Here is a 27,256-nt window from a genome sequence, read left to right on the forward strand (position 1 = left end):
CCATTCAACTGATAATTGGATTTCCGGTTTCTAGATTTTTATGAAGGTTATGCTGTCAAACATTCTGAGGATTTTTTAAAGTTCTGTACACTTTTTATGGTAATTTAAGTAGGCTACTAAGACTTTGTTTTGAATATGTATTATAAATATGAATAACATGAAAAGATGTGATGAGAAATAATCTCTCTCCTATAAATGAATGCTTTGCTAATGCATATTGCATGTGAGAAGGCTTTAGAAATGAGGCATTTCTGGGAATGTGTGAGATGTAATTTGGAACTATGCCTTAGTCCAATTGTTCTAAACTTCGGTGCACATAAGAATTACCTGCAGAGCTTATTAAAATGCAGATCTCATTTGATCCCCCAAATTCTAATCAGTAGGCCAAGGACAGGCTCCAGAACCTGCATTTCTAGCAAAGGATGCAGACAGTGCCAGAGCACACTTGCAGAGAAACTATTGAACACGTGCCAATTCTGTGGCACTCAGGTTGGAGCAGTTATCCATTTGGACAAGATATTCATGGGCTTTTATTGAGCACTTGTTATATGTTACTACTAGTAATATAACGACAGGTTATTTGAACCAATCCTCCTGCTAAGAACAACTAAAATGATGGATAAAATGTGTGTGTGTGTGTGTGTGTGTGTGTGTGTGTGTGTGTGTGTGTGTGTGTTTATAAAGCACCTTAAAGGCATTTTACCATTAGGTAAGAAATTATCAGCCTGAAATCTAAGTGAAGGTAGGAATCCTGAGAGTTGCTAAGAACCAAAGTTACTTATATTCTGAGGGTGCTTGCTGAAAGAAGAAAAATTGAGGGGCAATTTGCATAGTTTTGGCTATGGACGTTCAAGGTAGGGGGAGTCTAGTGGGAAACCCCCTGCTTCCCAACAGAGTTGGGACTCCAAGGGGCTAGACTCCAGGGTAGGATGACCCAGAAGCAACTCCCCCAACCCTCACTGCTGGAGTAAACAGGGAAATTGCCCTGGTTCTGAGCAGCTGGGGAAGAGAAGAGGGCCCTTGTATGGGAACCTGTAGCCACAAGCTGGCATTTGTGCTGTTTTTCAGCCCAAATTTATATCATCTGAGTGGTGCAAAACTATTCTATCATGCAAGCAAATGGGGGGTGGGGGACCAACCTGGAGGCTCATAGAGTGGGAACTTGCCAAGGGTCTCTAGTCTACGGTAAACAGGGTAAAGGGTACCTGGCATTTGTTCCCCCACCCTCCCTTCAGTGAGCAAGGTGAAATTCAATTGCTCCAGCAAGAAAGAAAATCAGTGTAACTTACCTGGCTCTCATTTCTTGCTCAATTTCTTGCTCAGTAACCTGCTGATTAAAAATTTACTTCTCATAGAGATATTTTTTACAGAATCAGAATATATTAGTGAGTGAATACGAGAATTTTGATAGTTACATAAATTGGCAGTCTGCTTTATATGCCAGTCTCTTGAGTCCAGTGGTATGAGTCTGTCCCCTGGACACTACTGGTTTCTGGGTGCTCTGGCAAGAATAGCCTCTCTGTCTGCAGGACTGAAAATCATACCCTGCCTGTGAAATCCTTGGTGACTTATTGCCAGGCTGGTAAGTCTTGTCTGGAGGCCATCAAGTCAGGCCACTAACCCATTCCTTTTGAACAACTGTAGGACATTTTCCCCCAAAGCTAGCACATGCAAAAGAAGTATTTACTTGTTTTCCACAGAATCTCCATAAACCAAGAGCAATCGGGTATGTTATCTCTGGAAAGAGCACTGTCCTAGGAGTCAGAAGAAGTAGGTTTAAGTTCCATCTCTGCTACTCACTTGCTTGGTGGTTATCGGCTGTTTGGACAATTTCATCATCTGTAGAATGAAGTTGATCATATTTAGCTTACAGTATAATTATGGATATTAAATAGAATAAGTTACATAAATATGTCTAACATAATGCCTGACATTTAAAAATAAATGTCAATAAATGTTAGTTACCTTCCTTGCTTCCTTCCACTACTTACTCATAATACAGACACGTTTTAGATTTTTTCCCCTCCTCCTATCACGCTTGTGTGTGGAAGGGCTGGGATTGGTTTGCTGCTGCTGCTAACCACAGTAAGAGGAGAGTAATATAGAAAAATCAGTGCCAGCTTTATCAAGGAAATTTGGCTTTCTAGATTTTTTCCCCCTTGCCCTCCCAAAAAGAAGAAAAGAAACTGCAAAGATTGAGAAATAGTGGCCCATAGAAGTACGAGGAAAGGCAGTGGGGGTGTTCCTAGAGGCCAAGGGAAGAAGGCATTTCGAAAGGGTGCGGTCAAAATATTGTAAAGGGTCAAACCAGTTCAAATGTTGTAGAGAAATCAAGTGAAATGTAAAGTGAGACCTTTCCATTTGACATAGTAACTTGGAGGCGATTGGTGGTCTTAGCAACAGCATTTCAGTGGACTGGGAGGGAACCCAGTTTGCAACAGGTTGAGGAGAGAGAGGGAGGGAAAGAAGCAGACCAGAGGAATTTGGACAAATGTTTTCAAGTCTGGCTCTGAAGGGAAGGGAAGAGAAAGAGAAGGAGAGCTAGGAGGACATGAGACAGGGAAGGTTCGTTAGCTTAGGAGAGAACTGCAGAAGTTAAAATACTGCATGGAGTGGAGATAACAGAGAGGGGAAAATACCAGGTCGGAAGATGGGGTATAATGGAGAGGGGAGCTCCAGAGAGGCAGAGGAGGCTGGGACCAGGGCTCAGGCGGAAAGGTAAGCCTTAGAAGGAGGGACACCTTATTTCGTGGTAACAGGAAAAGGCAGGGTGCAGACGGTTCACTTTAGATTTGGAGCCAGGAAGTTGAGGGAGCACTCCTGGCTGGCTTCTGTTTTCCCTGTGAAGTAGGAGCGTAAGTTGTCCTCTGAGCATAGGAGGGAGGAGGGAGAGGGTTAGATGTTGGAGGGAAATGGACAAGGTCAGAAAAGGAAAGGGCCCTGGCCGGTTTGGCTCAGTGGATAGAGCATCGGCCTGCGAACGGAAAGGTCCCAGGTTCGATTCCGGTCAAGGGCACATGCCCGGATTGTGGGCTCGATCCCCAGTAGGGGGCTTGCAGGAGGCAGCCAATCAATGATTCTCTCTCATCATTAATGTTTCTATCTCTCTCTCCCTCTCCCTTCCTCTCTGAAATCAATAAAAAATATATTTTTTTTAAAAAAAAAGAAAGAAAAAGAAAGGGTCTGGGGCATGGAGGGGAAACCTGACCAGAGGAACAGAGTAAGATTGCAGAGCAGTGCCGGGAGCCCAGCTGAAACGGATCACTCTGAATTTGTACTGGGACCAAGATGTAAGGCTCTGTGGCTTTCTTCAGGCACTGGGGAGGGAATAGCTGGGTTTTCCCATCATGTTGCACAAGGGTGTGCTAGTAAGTACTTCAAAACTGCGTTAGAGGGTGCAATGGGAGTAACCTTGATTTGTAGCAATGATATAAGTACTCCCAGGACAGACTTCAAGCTACCATTGTGATGTCCTGAACTCAGTCTTGGGAAGAGACGCCCAGTAACACACAATGATATAGTGTTCCAACCATACAGACATAATAGACATAAAGAATCTTCAGCACATAGAAAATGGTCAAATGGAGTAAAATAATTAAGTAGTGATGAGTTTTTATTACTTACTACCATTGTTTTTATAGAATTTTCTTAATTATAAGTTTATATGCGTTAATATTTAATAATAACTATTTTAATACCTAGTATGCAAAATTCCTGAAAATCGTACAATCAGCTCTCTCGAGACAGCCCGAGCAGCTCCAGCATACCACTGGTTGTAGGGAACCAGGTTGAAATAGCCTATACTCAGGGGTTGGGTAGGATTGGGGGGAAGGGAGCTGAGACATGAATGACAGGGTTGCTTTTTCTGGTGGACTTTGCTGGGCCTGGCAGAGGAAGCCTGAGTTCACTAGGAATGGGTACTGGAAATGATTGAAAAAGCTTGACTCTGGGGGAAAGGATGGGGTGTTAGGTGGAACATGAATCAAGGGTCAAACTATTCAATCTTGGAGCAGTTACCATGTTTGTATCTATTTTTCAATACTGAGTTTCTTCTCATTCTATATAATAAAAGGCTAATATGCAACTCAACCAAATGGCAGAATGACCAATTGCTGTGATGCACACTGACCACCAGGGGGCAGACCCTCAACGCAGGAGCTGCCCCCTGATGGTGAGCACCACTTAGCCAGAAGCCGGGCTCATAGCTGGCGAGCTCAGCAGTGGTGGCAGGAGACTCTCCCACCTCTGCAGCAGTGGCAGGAGACTCTCCCACCTCTGCAGCAGTGGCAGGAGACTCTCCCACCTCTGCAGCAGTGGCAGGAGACTCTCCCACCTCTGCAGCAGTGCTAAGGAAGTCTGACTGATGGCTTAGGCCCACTTCCCATGGGCTCCAGGACTGCAAGAGGGCACAAGCCGGGCTGAGGGATCGCGCCCCCCCCCCCCCCCCAGTGCATGATTTTCGTGCACGGGGCCTCCAATTGTACTATAAGTATTTTTTACAAGTCTGATGGTGGAGATTGCCATCAACTGGGAGAAGGGTGCTGCAGGAGGAGAGCAGGGAGAGTGACTGCATGCAAGTCCAGCGCAGGAAACCTGGGTTCCCTGGGTAATGTCAGAAGAAAGTCACCTCCACAGCGGCAAGCCGAGCTGGGAGTCCTGCAGTTCGAAGTTTCCCTGAGCTGTGTTTTGTTATAGGTTGGCAGGGAGATAAACTGGCAGATGGAAGCTCTCTTGTTTCTAAAATTACACTATAGGAATGAAGGCCCTGCACCGAAGTTTCTTCTTTCAGGTAGCTTACTAATTAAACTAGATTTTAAAAATTCTCTTTCTTCTGGAAGGTCTTTGTATAAGGTGTAAGAATAATTCTGTTTCAATTATGTTCAGTGCATGCTTCTGCTATTGGAAAGTCACTTCCTATAAGAGAGCTAACACACTGATGGCATCAGTTTGGCTTTTATAATGCTGACTGAGTGTAATTCAGAATCATGTTTGATGTGAGATACCTCAACAGGCAGCATTTTCACTCTTTTCAGAGAACATTTTTTTACATATATTTTTATTGATTTCAGAGAGGAAGGGAGAGGGAGAGAGAGATAGGAACATCAATGATGAGAGAGAATCATTCATTGATCGGCTGCCTCCTGCATGCCCCACACTGGGGATTGAACCCACAACCTGGGCATGTGCCCTGATAGGGAATTGAACCATGACCTCCTGGTTCATAGGCTGATGCTCAACCACTGAGCCACACTGGCTGGGCATCAGAGAACACAGTTTAAAGAGTAGTTGTATTGTCAACATCTCCCTGCTTGTAAATATCCTGCCTGTTCGAGCTACAGTTGCAATTACAAAGACATTTAGAGATTTTATCCTATTTGATCAGGTTTTATAAATAGTAACAAGGAAAATCTAGGGAGAAAATAAGCAAATTTATTAACAATAAGGAAAAAGGCATATGTTAGTGTAGCAGTTTCCAGAGCAGTTAAATTATGGGGAGAGGTGAGACATTGGGGATGGGGGTAAGGCAAACATATAGTTGGCAAAACAGGACATTAAGAAAAAATTACCAGTTGCTGTCATCACCATTTCACAAAAGAAAGATCTTTTAATATTAAATAAATAGTAATGGAAGAGTCTTTGAATAGTAGTAAAAGCTAATCCTTTAAAAAATAGTTTATGAGAAAACTTAGTACATTGATTTTTATTTTCCCCATTTAGGACTTAACAGTGAAAGTATTTTCATGAACAGTTGTAGGACATGTATATTTGAGCTTTTAAAAATTCACCATTTCTTTTGTCTACCTTTTTGATAAATCCTTAAAATTCTGCTATGGAAGGAAAGAAAGTAAGAAAAAATAAAAATAAAAGCAACAGTGTGATGTTTAGAGTTTTAAAAGTCAGTTTTCTTTGAAAAGCAAAAAGTGCTACAGGTGATTCCCAAGGCTCTGCTAGGAAGAAGGAAGATGTGATTGGGAGCAGGCATGATTATGTGGCCTGGAGTCTGGCACAATAGGGCATGGCTTTCAGAACTGGGCCAGGACTAAACAATGAAACATCTGAAAAAGAAAGAAAGAAATCTACTTCATTTACAATAGCATTAAAAACAATAAAATACTTAGGAATAAATTTAACCAAGGAAGTGAAAGACCTATAGAATGAAAATTATGGAAAGAAATTGACGAAAAACTTTGGTGAAAAAAATTGCAGCAGACACAAACAAGTGGAAATATATCCCATGTTCATGGATCAAAACAACTTAGGTTGTTAATATGTCCATACTATCCAAAGCTATCTATAGGTTTAAAACAATCCCTATCAAAATTCCAGTGGTATTTTTCACATAAATAGAGAAAACAATCCTAAAATGTGTATGGAACTACAAAAGACCGTGAACAGCCAAGGTCATATTGAGAAAGACAGGGTATCACACTTCCTGATTGCAAACGACAGGGAGGGGCAAAAGTAGGTTTACAGTTGTGAATATGCAAAACACAGTTTATTCTTCTATTACTTTTAAGAATTGCATTATGTCCCATATGAACAACTTTTGCCCCTGCCCTGTATACTACAAAGCTACAGTGATTGAAAGGTTAAAGTCGGTGGTATGAGAGCAGGCTAAATAGCCACCTTAGGTGATTACAGAAAATTGAATTTATTTAAGAAAAAGGGGATGGGCGGGGCCGGGGGGGCGGCATCCAAAGGGAAGAGCTGCACAGCACCTAGCCAAGGGGTTTTGATTGGGTCGATGATGGCAGCACCTAGAAGCTGGAGTCTCGTCCATATATGCAGACACTGACAAGAAACGTTTGTCCGTGGGTTTTAGGGGTTTGGTTGGTGGGTTTAGAATGTGAATGTGGGATCAGGTGCTTCTGAGCAGTTTTAGGTTCCTTATAGGGTTTGCTTCCTAGTGCTGGGCATTTCCTGTCTGACAAGTTTTCCTGGTATTCCTTCTCCTGTGGCGGGAACCTTGGACAAGTCTACCTAGTCTTTGTTCTCCTGTGGCGGGGAAGCTTACAAAATGACCCTTTAAGGATTATATTGCTTTGTAAATCCTACCAGTGATTAAAACAATATTGTGCTGGTATAAAAATAGATACATAGACCAATAGAACAGAATAGAGAACCCAGAAATAAATTCCTGCATATATGGTCAACTGATAGTTGACAAGGGAGCCAAGAATATTTAATGGATAAAGAATAGTCTCTTCACCCTAACCGGTTTGGCTCAGTGGATAGAGCATCGGCCTGCGGATTCAAGTGTCCCAGGTTTGATTCCGGTCAAGGGCATGTACCTTGGATGTGGGCACATACCCAGTGGGGAGTGTGCAGGAGGCAGTTGATCGATGTTTCTCTCTCATCGATGTTTCTAACTATCCCTCTACCTTCCTCTCTGTAAAAAAATCAATAAAATATATTAAAAAAAAAAACGATGTTGAGAAAACTGGATCATCACATGCGGTAAAATAAAATTGGACCCTTGTTTAACACCACAAAAATTAATTCAAAATGAATTAGACTTAAACATAATTAAGAAGTACAAATTGATAGTTATAAAATAGTCATGGGGATGTAGTAAAATACAGCATAGTAAATATAGTCAATAATATTGTAATAATAATGTATGGTGCCAGGTGGGTACTTGAGAAATTGGGGGGATCACTTTGTAAAGTATCTAATCGTCCGACCACTGTGCTGTACACCTAAAACTAACACAAAGTAGTATTAAATGTAAACTGTAATTGAAAAATAAGATTAAAAATAAAAGAAAATAAGGGATAACAAGTGTTGGTGAGAATGTGGAGAAAAGGGAACTCTTATGCACTATTAGCAGGAATGTAATTTGGTTCCGTCATGATGGAAAAGTGTATGGAGGTTCCTCAAAAAGTTAAAAATACTTAACATCGTGATATGTTCCTAGTACCTTTTGGAGACCCATGCTGGGCCTGCTCCAGTGTGTAAGTGTTTTCATATATATAATGGTTATGAATATTCTGTTTGTTCTAGAGAATGTGTACCTCAGAGATGAGATGCAATTATAGGAAATGGATGGCCCAAGAAAATAAATATCATATGATATATGTTTTTTTAAAAAATGAGGGTTGCTGCTTAGGTTTATGCTATCTTGTAATAATTTTCCCCAAGAAACTCATTAAGCCTGGGTGTCAAGTTACTGGGCAGCAGCCCTGTATTTCACCAACAATTGACCTAGAGTCCTGAAAGGCCATTAACATGAAAAGAATAACCTAATCTCTTCTGTAAAATCAGCATGGGATTCTCATTTACACTTATCAACAAACATTATTTCTATCGAAATTAACTAATCAGTATTATAATGTTAAGGCAATTATATTAGACATTGTTTCCAAGAGATTGAGTTACATCAAACGATTCCCATGTTGGCTTAGAGTTCCAGGCCAGGTATTTTCCAAAGGCCATGTGCTATGAATATTGGTGCTACATCTGGGTGTCTGTGGGCCAGAAGGGGTTCTCATAATCAGAGCAGGCATTAAGCATGAGCTACACTATAATGGACAATAGTAAACTATTTTGGAACCATCGATGAGGAAAGGTTAAAGAGGTTAATACCAGTGTTGGGAAAGGAAAAAACTCAACTACCAGCGGTGAAACCTTAAAAAACTTGTTTCTAGAACAAGTGGTAAATGAATGAACAAATGAACATATGTAACAGTCAGCAATGTGTCCAGAATGCTTTTTAAAAGCACACGCTTTCCAAGCTCAGTAGCTGAATACCTTCACCGGCATCATATCACATGTACACATACAAACCCAGATTTTAAAAAATGATTTGTTTTTCTCAGTAGGCACAATTCGATATATTTGAAAATAACAATTTTGCAACTTGATAGGAGCAGAGAGAAGCTAGCTCGGCTTGTCTAAGAAAAGGGCAATGAAGACCTGCATCCCACCTTTCTCTTTTTGAGTCATTTGTTGCTTTAACCATTTCACGCCAGATGTCTCAGCGGGTGTTCTAGACTCTCTTTGGGTATTGCTGCCCTGAGGTCTAGCGCAATGTAATCCTTTCCCAGAATGGAAAGAAATTCCATTATTTCAGTGCTTGATATGAGCTAGCTTGTTAGCCATATGCTATCTAATTCAATCCTCCTCCTGCAGCTTTATTGGTAAGGAGATATTGGTAGGGAGACATTGGTAGGGAGTTTTGCCAATGAAGAAATTGAGGCCCAGAGAACTAAAAAGATTTGCCTAAGTTTCATGGTTCATTCTCACAGAGAACCCAGGCTCCTCAAGCTGCCTTCTAGCTGCCTCTCCTGGCACAAAACCCATTCTGTAAGGAACATCTGTAAATGTGATTCCCCTGACGACCAGGAGACCAAGCCCAAATTTGCAGGAAACGGTTGCTGTTTGGAGAGCCGCAACACAAAAGGCCAACCCAAACAAAAAGCGTATTTTGACTTTCAAGGAAGATTTTGATTTAAATCTAGCAGACATGTACCGAGTACTTTCTCTGATCAGACCGCATGTTAAATACTTTCACATATCTCTACTGTCACAACAAGTGATTTTATTGAGATGCACTAAGGTAATAGAAGTTTCATATTTTTAAAAAGTGGATTGTACCCTATGGTTCAAGAGAGACACTTTCAGAGTTTTGTCTGTATCCCCTCTTCTTGAGAAGCAAGCTCATTTGGGTCAGTAGCCAATGAGCGAGCGAGCACAGGGCGGGGCAGGGGCAAAGCAATACCTACATCAAAGAAATTTGTTTCTTCAAGCTCTTCTGACAGTGAAGTTGACAAAAAGTTAAAGAGGAAAACAAGTTAGTTCAGAAAAACCTGTAAAGAAGCAAAAGACTGGTACAACGTCAAGGCCCTGCCAACAGCAGAAATGATAACATGCTTCGGGCTGGGGAAATGAGGTACGTCAGCATTCAGGACTTTAAAGGAAAAGTCCTCATTGATATTAGAGAATACCAGATGAATCCAGAAGGTGCATTGACACCAGGAAGGAAAGGTATTTCTTTAAATCCCAAGCAATGGAGCCAGCAGAAGGAACAGATTTCTGACTTTGATGAAGCAAGCAAGAAAACTGTAAAATCAGAGCCATATAAAACCTGTACTGTTCTAGTTGCTTTAATTTGTCTTTTTGTTTTCTAAATGCTGTTTTCCAAGCTATTGTACTAGTATATTTGGGTGGCAGAACAATTTGTAAGAATACTGTTTAAAAAATGTGGATTATGAAAATGTTCTCAAATGAAGCTGATTGTCAACTTTACTAAGGAGGATTGCTTTGTGGTCTAAATGGGGATGGCCATCTTCTCACATGACTGCTTCCCTGGCCCCAGTGATGGGTCCAAGAGATTGGCACATGGTCCAAGTTAGAACGTCGCAACTCCTTCCAGATTCCTCAAAGTGGAGCTCCAGAGATTCACACCCACGTTCTCCTTCCTGGTTGTGGCCCTCTGAGGGTGCGAGCCTGGAGCCACCAGTGCCTCCTTTGAAGAGACAGACTATCCTGGGGGTGCCAGAGCCTCTGGGCTCAGTCTTTCCTCAGACCAGCTGTGGTCTGCCCTTCTCATGATTTAGCTATGTGAGACAATCGATTAATTTGTTTTCTTAGGCAAAAAATGGGGTTGTTTCTAGACTAAATATATCAATGAAATATTTTTTGTTTGTATACTTACCTGAATGAATGTATGAGGCGATAGAAAGCATGCTGAACTTGAAATAATATTAGAACTTTGAATATTACGAAGTATTAAGTACCTATTATGGACATATGGTGCTGGGATAGAGTGTGACAGGGAATTGGCCCAGGACCAAGTGGCTCATTCAGCCTAGCTCAGGGATTAGTTGGCTTGCTGCTGGGACCCAGATAAATCAGAATTATCTTCACAGTCAAGTTAAGTTGATCTACTTCATCCAACCCATTCCCCATTGAGTTGTGGGGACCCTTCTTTTGTTAACTCTAGGCCTATAGACATGGCAGAGACATTGCTGTGTTTCTAGGCACTGAGCTAACCCCGAGCACACGCATGGTGAGTGTCAGTCCTGAACGTTCTAGCAGCCTGCAGTACAGATACAATTGCTTATAGGAAATGCTAAACCACTGGACCACTGGGGCAGAGATAAAGAGTAGGGGTATCTAAAGCCCCACAGAACTAGGTTTTAACTCTGTTGTTTACAGATTGTGAATTCACTGAGTGCTAGGTTTTTCTATCAAGTGAGTATAATAACACCTTCACCTTTAATGCTTTTATAAGAATTAGTTAAATTAAATATGGAAAGGATATGGTATAATGCCTGCACATAGTTGGCACTTGATATGGGGTCATTGTGTTGATAATGATGACGGTAGGTGATGATAATGATGGTAATATTTTGACTAAATTGTTCTTCTTTTCAACAGAAAAACACAGCATGGGAAGTGGTTCTTTCTCCTCAGGTCCATGTGATGAGTTACTAAGAAAGAAGGATTCAAATAACTGGCTCACTTAGGGAATGTGTGTGTTCTTATGAGCTAAAGTGCTCAAACGGATGGAAGTGCTTAGCTTCATGTAAGAAGTGTGAATTGCTATTATTTGCTTTTGGTTTATTTCTATAGTTCAGTGTGCAAAATAAATTTAATAGAAGTATACTTTTAAAATACCTTGGATTCTGATGAGGAGTGGTACTTTCTCTTATACTGGAAGCATACTTCTAAATTGTTTCTTGTTGGTTCTGATTTTTTTTTTCAAAATTTTATAGTTTTCTTCACATTTTTCAAAGGTAAGGCACTTTTTCCTATACTAGTGAAAAGAAAATGAAACTATCGCATTTCCCCACAGAGACATCTTGAGGAAAAGCAGATCCCGGAGAGGATATTATTAACTGCCTGCTTCTTATAATTGAGGCCTCTTCTCAGACGACTCTGCTGTTTAATCTCAGCTCTCACCAATAACCCTTTTCTTTTTTTGATCAAGTGTTTAATTTCCTTGAAAGATTTTCTCAGATTTCAACTATTACTGAGAGGATTTTCATCTTACCCTAACCCTTTAATGGCTAAATCTTGCATAGCCATTGTTTCAAAAAAAAAAAAAAAAAAAAAAAAAAAAAGAAAGAAAGAAAAAGGGAGGTGGGGGGTATTTCTGTTCATCTAAGTAAATAATTCAAGGATTAGATCTTCTTTCCTTGCCTATTCCTGCTGAAATGAGGAATTATTTGGATATTTCTTCTGCTAAATGACTATCTTGTAAAAATCAGGTACAATTAAGCATTTACAAAAACCAACCTCAAGATAACTTTTAATTATCTACAGCACTATAGACTAAAGCATAGATTACTGAAAACAGATAAAACCCCAAACCTGATTTTGGCCATTCTTTTACTTCCTTCCAAGTAAAATGTATTTGTTTAACCTTCAGTTCAGTTTTTCTCACAATCTTTAAAAACCCTCTAATTTTAGGAAAACATGAAATATTCATAAGGAGTTAACAGGAAAAGAAGAAAGAGGTGTCCAGGATGACACAAAAGTCTAAGGGTAAAAATCATTACCATTCATATTTAAGTATTCAGGAATATGATTCTTTAAGAAAACATATACAATAATAGTAACAAATCAGTCCAGTGTGGCTTTTCCCAGATTTGTTCACAGACTTCAGTAAGACTTCAACCTATCTCAGTCCTAACTATAAACTTTAGCTGGCTTCCAAATCTTGGTTAGGTCTTGTGTACTAAAGAATTTGGTTTCATTTGCCTGGCTGGCGCAGCTCAGTGGTTGAGCATAGACCTATGAACCAGGAAGTTACAGTTCGATTTCTGGTCAGGGCTCATGACTGGGTTGCGGGCTTAGTTCCCAGTGGGGAGGGGGACATGCAGGAGGCAGCCAATCGATGATTCTCTCTCATCATTGATGTTTCTCTCCTTCTCCCTTCCTCTCTGAAATCAATAAAAATATATTTAAATAAAAAAGAATTTGGCTTCATTCAAAGAGAAGGCCTGGCCTTTGCCCTCAGCTTCTAGGACACACTTTGTCATAAGAGTATCTTTGTTTAGGGCAGGGGCTGGCCACACCAGATTATAGGGTAAGGCTGACCACATCTAACAATCATAGGGTAGGATCTGGCCGCACAACAAAGACTAACAATGTGACTTAGGGTCAGGGCTTTGGATCATGTAATATTATTGGAGACTGAGTTCACCCACAGGGCAATCAAGTAAACAACCAATCAGCCATGCCTATGTAATAAAGTCCCAATGAAAACTCTGGACACCAAAGCTCAAGTGAGTTTCCCTGGCTGGTGGTGCATACTCCACGTTCATTGTCATACACTGATTCTGTGAGAGTAGCACTTCCTGGCTCCACAGAGAAAAGACAATGGCAGCTTCACATTTGAAACCCTGTCAGACTCTGCCTTATGTGTCTTTTCTTTTGGTTGATTTTTATCCATATCCTTTTCCTGTAATTAAACTGTAACTGGGAGAATAATCGCTTTCTGTGGCTGCTGAGTAACTCTAAGGCAGTGGTTCTCAACCTGTGGGTCGCGACCCCTTTGGGGGTTGAATGACCCTTTCACAGGGGTCGCCTAAGCCATCGGAAAACACATATATAATTACATATTGTTTTTGTGATTAATCACTATGCTTTAATTATGTTCAATTTGTAACAATGAAATTGGGGGTTACCACAACATGAGGAACTGTATTAAAGGGTCATGGCATTAGGAAGTTTAGACCACTGCTAAGGAATTGTAGAACTTGAGGGTGATTTGGGAAGCCTCCAACTTGAAGTTGGTAATCTCAGTCTTAAGGACTATGCCCTCAAATTTTGAAGTTTGTCTAACTGGTGGTGCTCCTCTTTAATTCTCCCACAGCATTCTGTCACTATGTCTATGAGGTGATCTAATACATTGTTCTTTTTGTTGTTGTTGTTTTTTAAATTTTAATTAGGTAATGACAAAAAATTTTCTCAGATAGTAGAAAAGGTTTTAAAGTGTGTAGTTGTTTTATTAGCAGTAGTAGTATAATAATAATGGGTATGATTCCCATATCTTGTGACTTAACCAATTTATTAGTTCTAGTAGTTTGTTGTAGAGTCTTTGGGATTTTCTACATACAATATTGTGCCATCTGTGAATGAAGACGGTCTTACCTATTTCTTTCGAATCTGAACAAATTTATTTATTTGCTTTACAGAAGGATTAAGAAGAGACATTCTTGTCTTGTTCCTGATCTTGGGGGGAAAGTATTTCATCTTTCACCATTATGTATAATGTTAGTTGTATGAAATCACTGTTCAAGAATTTTCAGAAATACAGCCAACAAGATTGTACATCTTGATGGCTGAGTCCTTTATCCCTCCAATTGGTTTAAGTAAACCCAATTACAATACTGAACCAAATATTTGGTTACTTAAACCAAATATTTTGTAAGTTGGGAAACGTTAGAGGCTGGAAGGAAAAATATAGAAATAGAGCCCTGACTGGTTTGGCTCAGTGGATAGAGCATTGGCCTGTGGACTGAAGGGTCCCGGGTTCGATTCCGGTCAAGAGCATGTGCCTTGGTTGCGGGCACATCCCCAGTGGGGGGTGTGCAGGAGGCAGCTGATCGATGTTTCTCTCTCATCAGTGTTTCTAACTCTCTGTCCCTCTCCCTTCCTCTCTGTAAAATATCAATAAAATATATATTTTTTAAAAAATATAGAAATAGAGATAGAATGGTAAAAGTGTGAATGATTCGTCTGAATGACATCAGCCAAAATGATTCTATAAATGGGTTTTAACCAAGAAGTCATGGAGGGCATGGACAAGAAATAATAAAAATCTAGACAATGCCCAGTGCATGCCGTCAGCACAAAAGCACCTTATCTCAGGATAAGAGTAAGCGCTATCTTAAACTGAGAGCTGGGAACAAGTGGCTCCCTGAACTGGCATTATCTGTGTGGAAAATGCTGTTGGAAGGACTGGGACAGGATGTAGACATGCCTTAAGGGAGGGCAAATCCCTTCAGAATGAAAGTAGAGCTTGAAATATTACATTAGGCAAGTGTGCTAGCTACCCTGCCCATTAAATATTCATGTTAAAATGCTTGTCAATCAACAGGAACAACCTTGCCCCACTCAAACCCACTAAAGAGAACCTATGTAGGTTATTCAGAAAATTGTCAAGGAAAGGGACTTGGCTTTTGTTTCCTAAAATGATGCCAAAGACGTGTTCCGTCGGTATTGAAAGTCAAATCGCTCCCTTCCTTGCCTATCTTTTGATGAAATGTGTGCAGAAGGCTGAGGAGTGTGGCTGTGGTTCTCAAATTTGGATATCCATGGGAATCAACTGTGAACCTCCTTGAAATGCAGATTCTTGGGTTCCCTGTATTCCCACCCACCCCCATCTGATTCCATAGGTTTGGGAGAGGAAATGGACATCAAGTGATTTTCATATATATGGTTTTCACGGGCCATTTCTTGAGAAACAATGGGGTGGTTAAGAGCACTAGCTTCTGAGACAGCCTACAAAGGTAGGTGCATGACCTTGGCAGAGTAGGCTAACCTGTAAAGGCCCAAAAGGATGGAGATAATAATAGCACCTACATCCTCAGAGGGCTATAGTGAGAATTAAATGAGATAATGTGGTTAGAAAGTACCAATAGGAAACATTCAAGAATAGCAGCGATTGTTATCTTGAATCTAAGCAGAAATAAATTATCCAACTCATAGTGGCTTCAAGGGCATCAGAAGGAACATTAGGCCCCACTGCACCTCACAACACTAGCATAAATTGGAATGTAGCAGAGAGTGCAATACCCCCATAGGGCTTTGTCCTGGCCCAGAGGCTGATCCAGGAAGCCATGCTTCCCACAGAGAGGTGATGGCCTGACCTCTCAGTCCGGGAATGCAGTGCTCTATTGGCCGAGTCTGCTTTACAAGACCCTGCCCACAGGGGTCTGCGTGCCCCAAGTCTTTCCTTACTGGGTCTCTGCGGTGAAGGGCCTGCAGGGAATGTCAGCAATTCAGGAAGCAGTGCTCGGTGAAGGAAGGCACACTGACCCAATTTCCTGCCCTGCCTCTCCCTCTTGTAAACTGAGAGATTGTGCACATGTCAGGTCATTTCTGTCAATGTTTGTTTCCTTAGCTCCCAAAATAAGGGCAGATTAGATGGGCATTGTGCTTTAGCACTTTGACATACGAGCCTCCTTTTTGGTTCCCAAAAGCGGAGTTCTCTCCTGACTCACTAGCGAGCAAATTGAGCCTAAAAAAGAGTTAAAGGGCTTGTTGGAAATCTCAGGGACTCAAGCTTTATTCCTACAGTGCTCTCTCTTACATGGCTAAGCCCTCGCTGCCTACCTAGGGAGTGAGCAAAGAAGATTATGGATGTGAAAGTGCTTGGAACACTGTGATACAAATGAGAGACTGCTTATAGAGAGCTATGGTTTGGCTTGGGACTGACATGCCACTGTATTTTAGAGAGAGAGAAATATCAACATCATAAGTGCTTAGTATAGTGAGAGTTCTTCAATCAATTATGCTTTTATCATCACTGTTATTGTCATATTCATTATTATTAATAACATAGTTCATAATATTATACCGCACTGGCATACTGTGTACCAGAACCCTTGTATAGTGCTATACAAATAACATCACCTTTATTCCCACCAATGTCAAGTGAGTATTTAAAAATTACCTATGTGGCCCTGACTGGTTTGGCTCAGTGGATAGAGTGTCGGCCTGCGGACTGAAAGGTCCCAGGTTCGATTCCAGTCAAGGGTATTACCTTGCTTGCAGGCACATCCCCAGTGCAGGAGGCAGCTGATCGATGTTGCTAACTCTCTATCCCTCTCCCTTACTCTCTGTAAAAAATAAATAAAATATATATATTTTAAAAAACAAATAAAAATTACCTATGCGAAAGCTACTATTATTATATACCGTTTAAATAGAAGAAATTGGGGCAAAGAGTTAAAATACTTGACTATACTTTATGTATGACAAAATATGAGCTGCGTTACAGTTGACATAAAGTTAAGTTAAACATTTATTAATTTTACTTTTGCCAATGTTTTTATCCTACTTTACAGCCATGTCCCTGCAAAAGAAAAAACTGTGAGTGAGCATGGGCTTTACATAACAATGAGAGAAGGACTTGAGACCTGGCAGATGGTTGTGCTGGCTCCGGTCATGCAATGACATCACTAATGGAGGAGCTCCCATTGAATCCTTGGGGAAACTTAAAAAACACAGATTCTCAGGCCAAATTTCTCCACGTGCTCAAGGACCCCTCCCCTGCCCCACCTCCCTCCTCCTGGGCTGAGGTTCATTTTCCCACATCTCCGTGTCTCAGCAATCACTGTACCCGCCACCTTGCCCCTTCTTTTCAGGGAAGGCTCAGGGAGCAGAGGCTTCAGTCACTTTTCTTCCTGAAACGTCACCATTACTTCTTTCATCATCTTTGTTAGGTTTCAGGGACATTTTTTTTTCCAATTTTTATACCGTCAAAACAAAAATAATTTAGTAAGAAGTTTGATGTCTTTTATTTAAGGGGAAAATCATCCATGGGTTGGGGGAGGACAGTGCCTCTTCCTGAGAGAGTTTGGGCCAAGAGTGAGTAGAAGAGGTGATCAGGAAACAGCATGACTGGCTGCGAGGTCGGAGGTTTCCTGATAAAGTTCGCAGGCAGTTTTCTAGGGTGAGGCAAACTGGCTAGAGCTCATTTGGAAGGTTGTGCCGGTGTTTCTTAGGTTTCCTTGACAGTGAGGCAACTCCCTCCAGTTCAGGCTGACTTAGGTTCGGATTTATTCAAGGGGAAAAATGATCTCCAAATGACACTGAGCCTCCATTTTTCAGGAAAGCTTTTTTTCACACTCCAGACCTGTCTGTTATTAACCAAATGCATTTGTAATGTGGGCGGGGCCACCGCCCCCTGGTTGCCAGCCTTGTGGAGCCCTTAGAGTAAAGGGTCCCTTAGACTTTAGGAGATGCCTTACCTGTGGGGGAAGAAGAGAAGGAAGGGAAAGGCTCGGCCTGCTCCGGGGAGGGAAAACACAAGCTGGGACCTTTGTTTTGAAGGTTTTTAAAAGCTGGCAGGGGACAGGGGTGTTAGGGGAGGTCTTGGGGAGGATCTCAATAGAATATTCATCAGCTTTTTGCTGATGTGCCAAAATGAGATGTATTTCCTTAACTTCATCTGTCCCTAGATGTTGTTGGTATATGGCACTAATTGGATTTCTGCTATCTGTCTCCCTGAGGAGGGTGGTTGAAGCTATTTACTCTCTGGTTGGGGAGAAGTGCAAACCATTTATTCTTATGCGTCCTTGGTTACAGAAGATAGGATTTTGCGATTAGCTAGATGGCTGTAAACTGCTTGATGGTTTAACTATTCGTCTCAGTTTTCCTATTCCACTTGTCCTGGCTTACCAGCCTGTCTCAGTTACCACCCGAACAGCTGCCCTCATAGCTCACAGACCTTGCCAATGTGTTTGTTAAGGAAATTCCTCGATGTTAGTAGGTTTCATCAAATGATCTCCCAATGACACTGAAATAAATTCCTGAGGCATGTAGGCACAGCAGCAGTGAGAAGTCTTTATGGTTAAGGAGTTTGGGGGTAGGCAGGAGAAAGGTAATGAAAATAATATTTACTGGGTATTTATATATTGAAGGAAGGAGATTTCAGTGGATTGTGCTGTAAGTACTCACACCCCTTGGGAGAGATGTTTTATTCCTGTTATATAAATAAAGATGCTGAGATTGAGAGAACTTTAATACATTGTCCCAGATCAAACCATACATGAGTAACTGGACCAGGACTAGAATCCACACTTTGGAACTGGCTCCAAAGCCTGTCACTCTTTTCCACGCGATAGTAATTCCTGAGACTGCGATGGTATCGTTTACTTTCTCAGATAACCCCAAACTAGAATTTTAGCAGGCTGGACCTTCTCTATGCTGAGCTTCAGTTTAGAATTTCTTTTGCTTCTGGTTCCACAAGGAAAGACTTTCCCTTTTGAAATATAGCTTCTCGGTCAGGCGATTTGTAATGTTTGAGGCTAAGCGTTAGCACAGCCTACAGAGAACACGTGGTGCAGGGACAACCTGGGCTCTCCCGCCCAGCCTGGCGGGGAGGGGGGGGGGGGGAAGCCCAGGACCAGCCACTAACTGGCTCTACTGAGCCTCAGCAGCTCGGCGCTGTAGGCCACTGCAGTTGCTGCAGACATCGTTTATGGATCTCCTTTTAATCCTTTTCATTGGGCTTTATGCTTTTATGAAGGTTGCCTTGGACAGTAACAGCCATTCCTGATTTTAGAAAAGGTTGGTTGTGCAGAGCCTCCATGTATCAGGAAAGCGTTTTTTCACACTCCAGACCTGTCTGTTATTAACCAAATGAAAACCATGGAAGAGACAGATTTTAAATGAGAGGACAGGAAGGTTGAGTCAAACAGTAACACCAGCCTGAGCTCTTGCTTTTAGCAGATAATCCCCAATAATCCACAGGAGGCAAGAATAAAATGCCACAGTTATTAAATGCCCCGAGGTTCTTGCTTTTAATCCCCCTTCCCTTAAAAAGTTATCTGTTCCATATGCACAAGCGACTTCCCACCATCCCCCCATTCCCTCCTTACCACCCTCTCCCCAGTACTAGAAAGATTCATTTATTCAAGGATTTATTTAGTGTCAATCAACAGCCCATCTGCCTTGCACCAAAAAAATTAAAAAGCAAAATATGGTCCCTTTCTGTTCTTTCAATACTGGAATGAACACCCTTCCCCCACACTCCTCACTCGCATGCTTCCTTTTTCAATTCTTCTGTGTGAAAGGCAAACAAAGTCTTTGCTCCACCTATCCTTCCTAAATTTATCAAATCTAGGCTGTGTTTCCAGGCCCCTAAAATTCACTCCTCCAGAAACTCAAGTCTTTCAGGAGTGAGGTTGGGCCCTTGCTGGCATTTTGTAAATCAACCTCTTTGTGAGCTTTTTCCACCTGTGAAGTTTTTCAAAAGTCCTTATGATTCTAGATGAACTCCAGGATGCAGGATGCCAGACCCCTCCCCCCACACCACCCCCTACTCCCCATGGTTATTTTCCCTTAATTTGGGAGCTAATTGCCTGAATATTGGTCACGAGTTTCGCAAAGAGATGGTTAAAATCCGACAGTAACACTAAGTTACTGGTAGTGGTGATTAAAACAAGAAAATGGATAAATGTCATGAGCATGACCTGAAGGTGAAGTCAGTGAAATTAGTGATTTTGATAAAATAAAAGAGTCAGTTTCTTTCTCTGCTTTTCCTAAATCAAGCAGACTAGATAGCTTCTCTTAGCCATGTTTTCTTTCTGGTAGCACTTGGAGACCTGGGGTACTGAATTCAGATAGTTGATCATGAACGAACGTGTAAGCACCTACTGTAAGAATCACGATGCTGCTGCCTCTCACACAGCCTCAGTGGTGCGGAGGAAACAGTTGCCTCTCACTAGAAGTGGACTGGGAGCAGTGATGGGGGCGGTAGAAGGCATGCCGCTCTGTCTCAGAACCAGAGACATTCACAATACTTGTGACTTTTCCATAGGCTGCCAAAACCAGAAATGAGAGCTCACTTTGATTCAGGGAAATTTGCCCACCTAGGACCATTTCACTACTAAGGTTCCAAGAAAGAAAAATAGTGGTAGGGACACCTGAGAGCGACTCAGATGTGAAAGCAGATGCAATATCAGGAGAGAGGTGGAGGCTAGAAAGGGTGGAGGCTAGGGTGGGTGAGCCTCTGCATCTACAGGAGAGAGCAGAAAGGTCAGCATTGGTGTTTGCACTGTCTGGCTGGCCTGAGGACCACCTGCATTTGCAATCCCCAGGAAGCTTATTTAAAATGCAGATGCCCCAGATGGCCTGACTCAGAGCCCCAGGGGGGTGGGCCCCAGACTCCAAGAGTTCAACTAACTTTACAGGCATGAAGTTTGAAAATCATTGCTTTAGAACTGGTGGAGCCAGTCTTACCTGTTGCCACTTGGAGTTAGAGATGGTCATTCACTGATTCTAGCAAATGAATGTACTCTTACCTGTAGCCTGTTTTATGTGAGTGCCTGGTTAGCACCTGGACAGAATCATTGGGGCCCCCAGTCAGCCAGCAGAAGGTGGCCACATGGAGACTCGGATTCTGACTAGCCCCTCTTACATCTCTTCTTGCTTATTCCCTTTATCTCCTTTCTCTCTATTGTGCACTATAAAGTAGTTCCTAGAGAAGTGTGTGTGTGTATGTGTGTGTGTGTGTGTGTGTGTGTGTGTTTGCTAATCAGTAAAATAACAAAACAAATAAAACCAAAAACATTTCGGTGATCAACATAGGACTGGCAAGTAAGGACATTGACACATACTAAAGGCCCAGTGCACGAGATTTGTGCACTTGGGGTGTGGGGGTCCCCTCAGCCCGGCCTGTGCCCTCTTGCAGTCCGGGAGCCCTCAGGGGATGTCCAACTGACAGCTAGTGGGCCTGAGCTGTCAGTTGGACATCCTTAGCGCTGCCATCACTGCTGTGCTTGCCAGCTGTGAGCCGTGAGCCTGGCTTCTGGCTGAGCAGTGTTCCCCCGTGGGAGCGCATTGACCACCAGGGGGCAGCTCCTGCGTTGAGCGTCTGCCCCTGGTGGTCAGTGCTCATCATAGTGACCTGTCATTCCACCGTTCAGTCAATTTGCATATTACCCTTTTATTATATAGGATTATCACCATGCTTGTGTAAAACAAAGAAGGCACTCACTGTATTAACATCATTGTTCTCTATGTTGCCATTTCTAAGAACTACCAGTGTAGAATGCCGAATTTATCCAAGGGCAATGCCACTTGATGCACTGGAATGGATTGGTTGAGGGGATGATTGGCTAAGGAGAGAGCTATCTTCTCTGGCTGGGGAGAGGAAAGGACATTGAGGAGGTGGTTCCGGCTGGGTCTTAACTACTAGGCAGGATTCAACATGTCAGGGTCATTTTCTAGAGATGAGATAGCAGAAGTCTAGGCAAGGGAATGGGAGCAGGATGTGCTGGGAGACAGGAAATCTGCTGGGTGTCTTAGACTTAGGTAGGAGAAAGAGATGAATTGAACACAGGAAAGGTCTTTCCAATTATCTTGACTGATCACTATGTACTGGGCACCATATTTATATGTCCCATTTAATTTTCATAGCAATTCTTACAAATATGTAAACTGAAGCACAGAGAGATTAAATTACTTACCTGAGACCACGACTGTATGGATCTGACTGAAATATTTCTCTAAGGTTTCCGAAGGAGGAACGCATGAGGCCAGAATGGTGAGGGATCACGAATTTATTCAATCATCCACCCACCAGGTGGCTGAGCCTGGATAGCTCCAGCACCCAGTGACGGGAGTCAGCGGCTTTTAAAGGACTTTTGGCAGGCTTTTTTCTGGGCAGAGACTTCTTTATGCATACCCGGAGGGGAGATAATGGAATGTGTTCACCTCAAGTGAAATGTGGTCTCAGCAAAAGGAATGTCCATAGTGAAATGACCTGAAAAGCCAGTTCCTGGGGGAGGGGTATCAGTTCAATTACTGGATCAAACCTAACAATTTCCATGTCTGACTCCAAAGTCCATGCTCTTTCCTTGCACCAACTTTCTCTGTTGACCTTGAGTGACAGGAAGTTGTGGTTGGCACTTACATGCCAGGAACTGCACACTTTACATCCATGAGCTCATTTACTCTTTAGAATAAGCCTATGAGGTAGGTACTCTTGTTACTACCTACAGATAAGGAACTGAAGCCCCGAGAAGTTCAGCAACTTATAGAGCCACTTGAAACCTAAGACTGATTCTAGAGCCCAGGCTCTTAACCATTCTTGGGATTGACTCTATTGTGGGAAAGTTTCAGAACTGATGTCACAGAATACAGGCAGCACATGTACTAAATTTATTTATTTATTTATTTTTGGATGAAGCCAGTAACAGATCAGGGAATTTTTCTTTCTTACCTTTAACTCAATCTTTTCCATATTGTTCTAGCTCTTCCTCCTCTTCCTCCTCTCCTCCTCCTCCACTTCCCCCTCCTCCTCCTCAAATACACAACTGTACTGTATTTGCTTGACAAATATTAGAACTCACTCAGCTCAAGCAACCAGCTGTCTCCCCTAGCCAAAGGTAGATGATCTGAGTAGGATCCCTAGCAACGGCCAGGCCCCCCTAAGTCATCAGGGCTAGAGTGGGGCTTGGAAGAATTGATGGGAATGGGCCAATGGGCGAGGATGAAAGTTCCATTGACAGGGACAAAAGATAGTTCTTGTAGTGCTGATGCCTGGAAAGGGGACCCCAATTACAGCAGCCTCTGGTCAGTTGTTATGTTATTTTAAACACACACACACACACACACACACACACACACACACACACACCTCATACTAATCCTTCTTTGACTTAGAATGCACTTTGGTTCTATCAGGGCTGTTTATACACAAATGGGAAAACATTCAGCACAAGTTCACAGTTTTTAATACAAGTTTAACTAGCATTTATTGAGCACTTATTACATGTCAAGCACAGGGAATATTGGAGTTTGTGAGATTTCTTTTTTCCCACTAGGGCAGTGGTTCTCAACCATCCTAATGCTGCGACCCTTTAATACAGTCCCTCATGTTGTGGTGACCCCAACCATAAAATTATTTTCGTTGCTACTTCATAACTGTAATTTTGCTACTGTTATGAATCGTAATGTAAATATCTGATATGCAGGATGTATTTTCATTGTTATAAATTGAACATAATTAAAGCACAGTGATTAATCACAAAAACAATATGAAATTATATATGTGTTTTCTTATGGTCTTAGGCGGCCCCTGTGAAAGGGTTGTTCGACCCCCAAAGGGGTCGCGACCCACAGGCTGAGAACCGCTGCAATAGGGTGACCAACCAGATCCTGTTTGGGACTGTCTTGGTTTCAGTACTGAAAGTCCTATATACTGGGAAACCCCTGAATCCTAGCAAACTAAGATGGTTAGTCACCCTAACAGATTATTAACACAGGGTCTCTGTCCTCAAGGAGCTCACAGTCCAGAGGTAATGGAGGAGCATACATAGGTGTTTCATTCAGGAGGAAATGGCAGTCTGATATATTTCCTGTGCCCATAAATGCTATAATATAGGAGTGAGCATTATAAACTCTGAGCATTAGCTCATTAATAGATTACACTGTGAAATGGAAATTATGGCATAATTTATCATTCAAGCAAGCTTTTGTTTTTGTCTGAAATAAACTATCTTTTCCCCCTGGAATAAATTCTCCTTTCACTCTGTTCTGTCAGTGATCCAATTTTTATGATGTTTGTCTACTGAGTATATATATATAGGCATTGTCTCCACTACAGCTGTCCAGCAGAAATATAATGCAAACAACATAGGGAACATAAAAATTTCTAGTAGCCACATTTAAAAATAAAAACAGGTGAAATTAATTGTAATAATATAGTCTATTTAACCAATATATTAATAAAATATTATTTTAATGGGATCAATGCTAAAATTAATGAGATTTTTTAAAAAGTAAATCTTCAAAATCCAGAGTTGCCAAATTTCAAGTACTCAGTCACCGTAAATGACTAGTAATTACAGTTTTGGATCCCACAGGTCTACACATAGCTGTTACCGAATTTACCAGGCGACCGAAAAATACACAGGAGTACCCTGAGATACAGGAAGAACCCATTTATTTCCAGATGTACTAGTACCGTGACTCAGGGGAGCCTATTTCCAAATCCTGAGTAAACCAATATGGAGGAAGCTTTTTCTTTATACTCTTTGGTTTTTTTGTCTCCCAAATATGGATCATACTTCTGGAACTTTCACGGGCTTTGCAAAAAGCCCCTGTGTTGGATGGGGGCCATGAGACCACACCTAAAGGCCTGGTCTGGCGCCAGTGCTGATAACCCCCTCTGGGGGTTGTGTATTGTTCATAGTTTATGGCCTCTGTAAAATGGGAGTATTTAGGTAAACAGGTCTTGCAAGACCAGATAATTAAGGAAGGGAGTGATGGTGAACCTATGTCACGCATGTCAGAGGTGACACCCGAACTCATTTTTTTGGTTGATTTTTCTTTGTTAAATGGCATTTAAATATATAAATTAAATATCAAAAATATAACTCTTTGTTTTACTATGGTTGCAAATATCAAAAAATTTCTATATGTGACACGGCACCAGAGTTAAGTTAGGGTTTTTCAAAATGCTGATACGCCGAGCTCAAAAGGTTCGCCATCACTGGACTAGACTATAGGCTAACAGGAATGTGCATTGGGGATACAGAGTCAGGCTGCTAGCACTGCCCCCCACCCCCCTCGCCCACCAAATGTCTTATTTTCCTAATCAAGCCAAGTATAGAATAGAAAGAGTTTGATAACTGAAGTCAAAGCTCTTTGCCTAAATTAATGGAAAATTTTGAAGGAAAGAACTTCTGCACAACTTTTGACTTCTTAATCATTTGGATTATCCTGCCATCCATCCCTAGGTTCCAGCTGAGCTGACTCCGGATTCTAAGCACCAGAGCTGAAGTGCATGCAGAGGAAAAGTGCCAGCAGGGAACTACACGTTCTTCCTTAACTGCAGAGCCACGCTGAGCACATTGTGAAGAGGCCATTCTTTTTTTTTTTTTTTTTTTTTTTTTTTTTTTTTTTTTTTTTAAATATATTTTATTGATTTTTACAGAGAGGAAGGGAGAGAGATAGAGAGTTAGAAACATCGATGGGAGAGAAACATCGATCAGCTGCCTCCTGCACATCTCCCACTGGGGATGTGCCCGCAACCCAGGTACATGCCCTTGACCGGAATCGAACCCGGGACCCCTGAGTCCGCAGGCCGACGCTCTATCCACTGAGCCAAACCGGTTTCGGCAAGAGGCCATTCTTAGGCCTGGTTTCACAACATCCCCAGGTGTTTCCAATTATCTCAAAGGGTGTCATAAAATTTGCAAAACAAAATACGATTTAAATTCTTGAATATATAAAAAGCAATTATTGTACACTCCTCATGGTATGTTCCTGGTGGGAAGGGAGATTTATGAAACCCAGCAAACAATGAACTGATGTTGTAATTCCCAACAGGCTGCAAAACACAAACAAAAATAATGTGACAAGATGATAAAGGCACCAGTAGAAAATGCTGGGTGTGGGTTTAGAAAACCCAGTTCTCCCTCATTGCTTTGCCAAATGACTTATCTATGCAATGATGCTGAATGAACATCCCACCTTTCCCTCTGTTACAGATTCTTTAAAAATATTTTTTTTATTGATTTCAGAGAGGAAGGGAGAAGAAGAGAGAGCTAGAAGCATCAATGATGAGAGCTAATCAATCATTGATCAGCTGCCTCTTGTACGCCTCCCACTGAGGATCAAGCCTGCAACCTGGGCATGTGCCCTTGACCGGAATCGAACCTGGGGCACTTCAGTCCACAAGCTGATGCTCTATCCACTGAGCCAAACTGGCTAGGGCCCTCTGTTAAATTTTTTTTTATTCTCCCCTTTTGTATGCTTATAAACATTTCCACTAATTTTGCTCATTGACCCTCAAAATAATTGCACCCATATTATAGTTTTCCCCCATTATTTATTCATTTTGCAAACATTTACTGAACAATAAGTCTTCCTATGTTTCTGAAACCAGGTTCTATACAAAGGGTCAAGGGAGTCCAGCTAGAGAGCGAGGAAGTCAGCTCTGGGTCTGGCTAACTGAGGCTGAGCCCAGGTGGGCATGGACTTTTAAAGTAGAACAAGTAGAACGGTGTCACTGGATCCAGCTGGGAGGGTGGGGCAGGAAGCCTCTTATAGCCCAGGGAGCAAACCTGCTGAACATCTATCAGTTAACAATGTCATTGTCACTTAATATCTCAACAGCTTGTGGTTGGACTGGGACCGCCCTTCCCTCCAAAGGGACCAGAAGCAGGCAGAGCAGGGATGATCCTGGATGAGAAGCAACTTTTTTTTTTACTTTAACATATTTTTCTCCTAAACTAGCCTTGACCTGCCTTCAAGGTAATATCAGTGACACCTTTGGCACCGCTCCTTTCTTCTTTTGATACAGTCATCAAATAATGTTGAGTGCCTACTTGATGCCAGGTGTATTTGTGCCAGGGATAGGAAAAGGAATATGACACAGTCCCTCAATCCAGAGTCCAGGTGAGGGGATCACTCATGGGCACATGTATTAGGATGTGGCACTTACACTGGCAAAGACAAATTTGGGAAATGGGGGATGGCCCCCTACCTAGTATCTGAGCTCAGGAGCCAGAAACTACGAAGAGGAACATCTCTCCACCGCTCCCCTGGGTCCTTAGGAATA

The 27,256-nt window shown here is 41.9% G+C and overlaps 1 pseudogene; it reads left to right on the forward strand.

Moving 5' to 3' along the window:
• Nucleotides 1–2,660: 2,660 nt before the first annotated feature.
• On the forward strand, nucleotides 2,661–10,130 carry LOC118675553 (annotated as a pseudogene).
• The last annotated feature ends 17,126 nt before the right edge of the window (nucleotides 10,131–27,256 follow it).

This window comes from Myotis myotis, unplaced genomic scaffold, assembly GCF_014108235.1.
Source record: "Myotis myotis isolate mMyoMyo1 unplaced genomic scaffold, mMyoMyo1.p scaffold_m19_p_2, whole genome shotgun sequence".
NCBI classification, from domain to species: domain Eukaryota; kingdom Metazoa; phylum Chordata; class Mammalia; order Chiroptera; family Vespertilionidae; genus Myotis; species Myotis myotis.